The sequence below is a fragment of the Pavona decussata genome, unplaced genomic scaffold, assembly GCF_977016875.1.
Source record: "Pavona decussata unplaced genomic scaffold, jaPavDecu1.1 SCAFFOLD_248, whole genome shotgun sequence".
NCBI lineage: Eukaryota > Metazoa > Cnidaria > Anthozoa > Scleractinia > Agariciidae > Pavona > Pavona decussata.
The window spans coordinates 199495-207500 of record NW_028145652.1 but is presented as its reverse complement, the minus strand read 5'-3'; positions in this window follow the sequence as shown (position 1 = coordinate 207500).

The window sequence follows — 8006 nt, the reverse complement described above, 5'->3', positions numbered from 1 at the left end:
GATTTTTTTTGTAAACAAGAGCAACACGAGAAATGAATAGTCATTTGAAGGTCATTCCTTCGAAACAAACGCTGTCGGAGCATTCCTCTCAGACTTCAACTGATTTTTTTACTAGTGCGTATTATTTAAGTAGTAGAAAGAACAGCGATCAACTCAAGTGGCCATCAAAATGAGTCTCTGTAACCAGTTCTTACTAGCTCCTGTGGTAAGGAATGGCACAGATAACTGCGACGCAGAACTTCAAAAAAAAGTTATACATATTTAACAATTATTCGCCTCAGGCTCAGTAAATATTGGTGAATATTCCCCGAGACGAAGTCGAGGGGAATATTCACCAATATTTACTGAGCCTGAGGCGAATAACTGTTTTAGTATAATTACTCAGGTGATTATCAGAGAAAAACAAGTACCGTCCGAAAAATCTCGATTTTGTTTGTTTGTTTCAAATCGTCACGCGTCAATGAACAGAGACGCACAGGCTGCCGATCACATGCTCAATCGAAGTCACATGCGCAATCGATGAACTGCACACTGCCTCGAGCAGAATGTCAGTATTCTTTAACTGCCGCTTCATTGAGACGAAGCACTGACTTCTGTGAATGAATGTTGGGTTTTTCCGACCCGTTTCACAAAATAGACGGTGATGAACCAGGCGGTTTGGTGTAAAACTCGAGCCGAGATCACAAGTGTTAGCGATAGCATTTTATTGCACAATTTCTTGTTGACGTGATGGCTTCGCTGGTTAACGGACGTTTATAAATTGCCCTTGGAGATAATCTGCTTCAGGTAGGAATTAAGTCATTTGTTGGCTTCACTAAACAAGTACACGGTTGTCGCAGATGAAAATATTTTGTTGTGAGGCGGTGACTTTAGATCAATCAATCAATCAATAAACTTTATTTACCAATCAATAAACTTTATTTACCCTCCAATTTACAGTGTAGCACTGAAGTGCTAATATCTTCGAGCCATCTATATTAATAAATAATTATAATAAAAAGTTAATTCTATATAACAAATAAGATAACTAACTACCTAGACAACTAACTTGCAAATTATCATGATGTAGAAAGGTTTGCAGTTCCTGCTCTTTTAAGTAAATTATTGTTCCCAGTAGATATCAGTCGTCGAAAAGAAGTAAAATCAGAAATACTACATATTCCTAAAGTGCAAGCTTTTTTTCATTCATTCAACTGTAGCAACGTACGCAGTGCCACCGCTTTGATGCCTTTTTGACTTTACTGTGAGAGTCGTGTGATCAATTTTAACTTTCCCCGTCTTCTTTCAATTGTTACCTTTTCGTTGTGAGAGCCTTATTCCTTAAAGTGCCCCTTATCCTTTAATTTGTTTTCTTTCGGTAGATTTCCATATCTTTCAAGAACTCATTTTCGAAAACATTTTTGAGAAATATTAAATCCTTTTTTTTTTCGAGCGCTAGAAGTGAAGGCAGTCTTGTCGATATTTTCGCCTATCGTTCGCATTAGTCCTAATCTCGTACCCAGATCTCCCACGGTCAGGCGGAGGGGAGATCTGGTAAAGTTCGATTTGAGGCCCGGAACGCGGGCCTGCCCATCATCCTTTGTCCACCGTGCTGAATGGCCGCCGGCTCGTAACTGTGATCATTCCTGGTGAGGTTTTCGCTTTCGAGAGTGCTCTTCGGAACGTTCTTCGGTCGAGAGGACAACAAAACTTGAAACTTAAACCAAAACGAAAAAGGTACTAGGAGAGATTGCAATCAACAAGCGCGGTAAATCACTTTTTTACTGAGAGTAGTTCCTACCCTTTGTGACCATCTGGACCATCTTTGTAATGAAAACTGTTCCAAGAACAAATCCATCGTAATTGTGCTTTCTCCACTCAAGATCAACGTGCTTATCGACGATCAATTAAAAAGACTTAAGTCAACCGGAGTAAGCTGTACCAGTTTTCGCCTTAGATGGTAACTGTATTGAAGATACTGTAATTTACAGGCAGGGAAATGTCACATAATTTTTGTGCACCCCAAGGTAAAGGTAGCAACAGACAATGCAGAGAGTTCTTGTTGTCGAAGCTTTATCAGAAAAATTGTGTGGCCGTTGTTGTAGATGAGGCACAATAGAGTTACTGATTGGCATCTTGCTATTAAATTTCGCATTGGAAAGTCAAATGGTTCATGTCATATTTTCATTTGCAAAGTTTCAGAAATTGTGGTCTACCAGTGATACGTAAAAATTATTTCTTCTCTTTGTAGTCTCTTCAGCTGATTTGGCCACACAAATTTTCCTTCTTCCATAAGTTAATGGTTTAAATTTCCAAACCAACTGGATTGTGTAAATGCGGCAGGTTTCTTTTACAGGCCAAAGGACACAACTCAAGGTCACTGTAATAATATAATTTGATATGAATCAGCTAAACAGGGCCTCCTCCTACCTACAACAACTGTCCACTCCTATAACACCACAAATTCTGCCAAGCTTAATTTCCACCGATCACAAATTAGAACTAACATAGGCAAATTTACTTTCAAGTACTCTGCTTCTGTCATATGGGAAACTGTCCCCGTGGCATAATTTGAAAAAAACAAAAACATTTAACAGGTTTAAGAAACTTTATAAGCCCCACCTGATCTCTTGTCAATCAAATAATATATGTTCTGCTTAATGATCAAATATAATAGAATGTAACTATCTAATAATAATAATAGTGTTAAAAATAATAATAATAATAATAATAATAATAATAATAATAATTGTCTGCTTATATTTTGATATTTGTTGTCGCTGCTGTTGCTGCTGCTGATGATGTGTTGTCCTTTTCCTTTCTTTTTGTTTGTATGTTGTTTTATTTTGTGTTTTTTTTTTTGTTTTTATTTATTTATTTATTTATTTATTTATTTATTTATTTATTTATTTATTTATTGTTTTGTTCTTCTTTTATTAAGCTTGTCCTGTTTGGATTTCTTGCTTGGTTCAGTATATCTCTAACATACCTTAATTTACACAAATGTAATTCTCTCCTGTACATTAATCCTAGGCTCTACAAACATTTCCTACATTTTCTAATATCTCAATAAAGCTCAGTGTCATTTCTTTGTTTACTTAAAAGTAGGTGGTGGTCAACTAGAAAGCCTTTGCTACTTTGACCACCACGCACATTTTATAATTTGTACTGTGTTTATTTTTATCTTGTAATCATTTGTTGTAATAATTTTCTTTCTATGTTAATGTTGTATAAATAGTGTGAAATAAATTAACTATGAACCATCCTAGCCCTAACACCATGCTACTGTCTTGGTTATATACCAGCAAACCAGAAAGACCTGTCCGTGTAAATGGTAGGCGTCCAATTATGTCCAACATTAAAATGCTGAGTACACCCTTGCTGTTTTAAAGGTTTTTTTTCTCAAAAATGGAAGTTTGAATTTCTTTTGGGAAATGGAGGTACCACATCTGGATTTAGGATCTGAAGAATGTTTGGTTACTTGCAACATGTGAGCAAACACTGAGCCAGTCCCTATGAGTTTCCCATTAGAGTCTTATTTGGTAGTGATGAGCTTTCCATTTCAGTGGTTCTTGATTCACCTTTATCACATAACACTTGAAACGTTTTCACCTGAAATTTATGTTAAGTTTAGGGGACATGCCCCCTCAACTGCTTCTTTGATGACAAGTTAATTAAGGTTATAATTTTACACATAGGAGTCCACAGACTCGAAAATTAGAACCACATAATACACAAGTCTAATAATATTTTACTCTTGATATGAAGAACAAAGGTCATTATCTGCATTTGATCCTTGATTTCAGCAAAAAAAATAATAACAATAATAATAGGAAGGTGTGAAGGTCTTTTGGGCTCATAAAAGTAGCAAATGGCAGATGAATAGAAAACAAATAAAAAAAATATTTCCACTATTTGTTTTCCTGTGCATGTCTGTGTGTTCTAATGAACTGTCACCCATTTCTGCAGCAAAACAGCTTTCACAGTAAGCTGATCTTCAGTAACCGTGAATCCCTAAGTATTCCATAACCCTGGCCTTCCATAGCCAGGAAACAACATTTAATCAAACTGTGAGACACAAACCCACTGCAGGGAAGTGGTGGGGAACAGAAACTTTGAAAACGGTGTCTGTCTTGGATGAAAATTCCTTGTTGATGCCAATTCCTTGAGCAAAAAAATTTTCATATATTGATATTTGCACCCATGTCAGGTCCTAACTTCTCTTAATATTAAGACCAGCAACACAAAATTATGTTCAAGGACTTTTCACACAAGTACATAAAAAATATCAGAACAGTGAACCTTGAACCTTTAAGCCCCAGTAGTGATCAGTATCAAAATTTCTCCTAATAATAATAATACACAATCAAGGAGAGGTCATGTGGTGAAATAATTTCAACAACTTCCCTATAATGCTACTATGAAAAATGGACATGTAGAGACCAGTAAGGAGAAACTGTAAAAGGTTAAAAGCTAATAAATACAGAGCCACATTGTTAGTGATTATCGCAGCTTCTTTTATACTTCGTCCTTCCACCACCCCACACGTCAAAAAGGGCTTATAAGTTACTTGAGAATCCCTTTTTATTCAGCCTTCTCATTATCCATTTTCTGGTAATTATATTGTCTTATTCTAATGGAAAGAATAACAACATCCCAGTGAATGACTACAGTTTTTTCTTAATTAATTGCATCTTTGTTCAAGGGGCACGACTTCAGAGTACAGCAAACTAGGAACACTAACCTCAGTATTCCCTACAGCGAAGATTGTTGTCATGACAACAACAGCAACAGAAAAACAACCAAACTACAATCATACAAAGTTTGAATATGAAAGATTTAAGGAGTACTACAAAGGCCCTCCTATCTTAACACAAAGTAATGTTGACCAGTTTGATTAAATATTTTTGCCCATAGCAGATGAACTTGTCACCACCAATGTCAAAAATGAAGCCTGTCTATTATTTACTCATCATTAGTACTGTGTGGAGTTGGGGGTGCCTTTTTTGGTGGAAAGCTTGGGGATCACCAGTTCTACCTTACTACCCAAATTCCTCAAAATGCACTTTTGGCTCAGTCTCATTCTCTACAGACTGACAATGAATATTATTTGCCACAATCTTTGGGAATGGGGTTTGATTCTCGATGTGTTGAAAGGATAATAATTTATTCATTTTGGTCTTCCCCAAACTATGGAAAGTTTTTTCCAAGAAAATGGAAGAGACGGGAAGCCTGCTACATCAAAACTTTACTTTAACAACAATCGTATTGGTGCAAATATTAAAGAAATGCAACCCATATTGACAGATTAGTGTAAATACCCCAGAAATCTGTGCAGGGGAAAATTTTTGCTTGTAACCACTTTGGTTTTGGCTTTTGTGTGAGAAATGCAGCTGTTGTGATATCTGTTGTCCGAAATGACTGTCATTGCTCTTAATTATGTGTTGAGCTGTGTCCAGCTGTTTTAGCCCTTGAAGATATTCACATCACTGATAGGAACTTTAGGAACTTGCTTCTCCCTAGAAATCAGGTGGAAGAAATTAAGGCAGAGTTAGCAAGAAATAAAGGAGAAACTGAGGCCAGTGATAACTATTTGTAAATGAAGTGTGTTTAGTACTTCAAGGACTCCATACTAATGATAAAATAATGGAGAAATTCCCCTATCTCGAAGAAAAAAACAATGGCAAAAAGATTCTAAAATCTATAAGTCAAATCCAAAGAGGCATGTCCGCCTTTTAAAACTACTTCTTTTCCAAAGCCTATCACAAGCATAGACCTGCAAAACATTAGGTGGTGCAGACATGTAAACCAACGTCCCCATTTTTATTTTAGAGGAAGGCTAGTTTATATTTTCATTATTTTTGGATCCAAATTTTTTTTAACTCAGTAGGTGGGGGAGAGGGGATAAAATTAAACTAACTACACTTACATAAAGAGACCTAATCGGTTCAGACAAGGTGTTCTCTTTTGTAGTACAGGTTTCAATACTATTATTTTGGTGGTCATAAGTCAGACATTTTTCATTTCTCTTAGCTGAGGGGTGGAAGGGATATTGATCTCACCAGATGAATAATATTATTGTGTGGACACTATCAATTTCTCCAAAGTCCTATGAGAGATGTTGTATGGATCTTGAACGAATAAGCACACTGGCCTGAAAGGACTAATATTATAATATGAAGTCTCTTACTCAAAGTCCAGTTCAATTTATAGAAGAAAAATAGTCTTTTAATTAGCAGAAGACAAAAACTGAAGTGAAAATATGCTAGCAAATGCGGCCCGCGTGTTCAGTATTTTGGGGAAATTAATTTGCGTTTACTAAATAAATAATCATTTAAAAAAAAATCCATTTTTTGTCAAGAAATACAAAAAAAAAAAATAAAATATGACCTACCTCCATTTTTTCCCCAAAAGTAAGCAAGCTTATATCCATCGTGTTGGAAACTTGTGTAATTTGGCAAGGCCGTTTGAACGATACTGCAAACTCTTTTCGGCTAAAGTCGCTGTTGTCTTCCGAAAATACAATTTCTCACTGTTCTCTCCCCACACAAAGGGCATGTATGTATTAAAACGTCGCATAACAATCTTCATCGGAGCGAAAACTTTTCCGTGTTTTTTTTCTTCCCCGAACTGAGCGAAAACCAAACACAGAAGGAAAGAGCCAATCACAGAGCAGATTAGAATGAGGCATTCTTAATTCTGGTAACCAACCAGAAATGGCGTTGTATCGAACTTTACCAGATCTCACATTTCGACGTTCCCGAATCAACTGAGATCAGGGTACGAGATTATATTAGTCCCCCACTCAGCCAAATGGAGCGTGACGTAAGAAAAGAACATCGTGCAAAAATATCCGAAGATTCGGCGTAATGCTTCAATTGTAAACAGAGAAAATGGTTGAAAAATGTGTGGTTTCTGGATGCAGCAACTCTCGAAATATGGAGAAAGGAATCAGCATGCATAAGATTCCTTCTGAATCCTTCTGGTGTCCTTTTCTTACGTCACAGCTAAGAAAGTGTCAAATATCGGACGCTTCTCATTGGCTCGTTCCTAATGAGCCCACGAGATTAAAAATTGTCCAGCGAAGCTTAAAGCGCGCAAAAATTTAAAAAATTCAGTAGCTTTTAGCGCTCGTCAAATAAAAACGATTAAATATTTCACAACATTTGTTTCGGAAATGAGTTCTTCACAGATATGGAAATCTACCAAAAGAAAACAAATTGAAGGATTAGGGGCACTTTAAATGTGGGCAACGAGGATATATTCCCTGGCAGAATTTTAAAATTTGGACGCCATTTTGAACGGGTAGAAGAAAAAGTTCAATTTCTTCACGCCGATCCTGGCCATTTACACGCGTGCGCTCACGTGCGTATGGCGGATATTTTCTTAAAAATAGATTTTTGGGTACAACACATTGGGACAAGCCCACAAGTCAAAATGGAATTTCGTTACGGTCTCCATTCCTGATTATGACTCCTGTCGCCAACCTATCCCTGGCCCAGGAGACAGGAAAATAGACGTATATAGGGTTTAAAATTTAGTTTTCCCGTGTATTTCTGGACTGAGCAAAATTGTCTCTCTGTTAGAAGGCTCTGTCCTTGCATTGATCTCACAGCATCCAGACCGTCAATATAATGGAAACAAGCATAAAAACAACAAAGGTTTCCGACAGTCAGATTCGACTCTTTTTTGGGACAGAAAACATAATTTGAGGCGTTATTAATGATTAAACGTCGGCTTTAAAATCTGTAACTTCAACCTCGAACATATTTCGAAAAAAAGAACCATATGATTTCTAGTTTTAAAATAACCTATATGCTCTCAACACAAAAAGATGCTTTAAAAGCTGTATGACAAATCTCAGGCTTTGTGACCCACGGCAGGATTGAAAGAATTGTCCCGACTCGAAGAGGTTGGTAGAAAACTAGGGAACTTTATTTGAGCACACGGACGAGATTTAGTGCAAGTGTAACTTTTCTAAATCACTTTACATGCTTTACTTCAGGTAATCCGCTTTCCAGATCGAT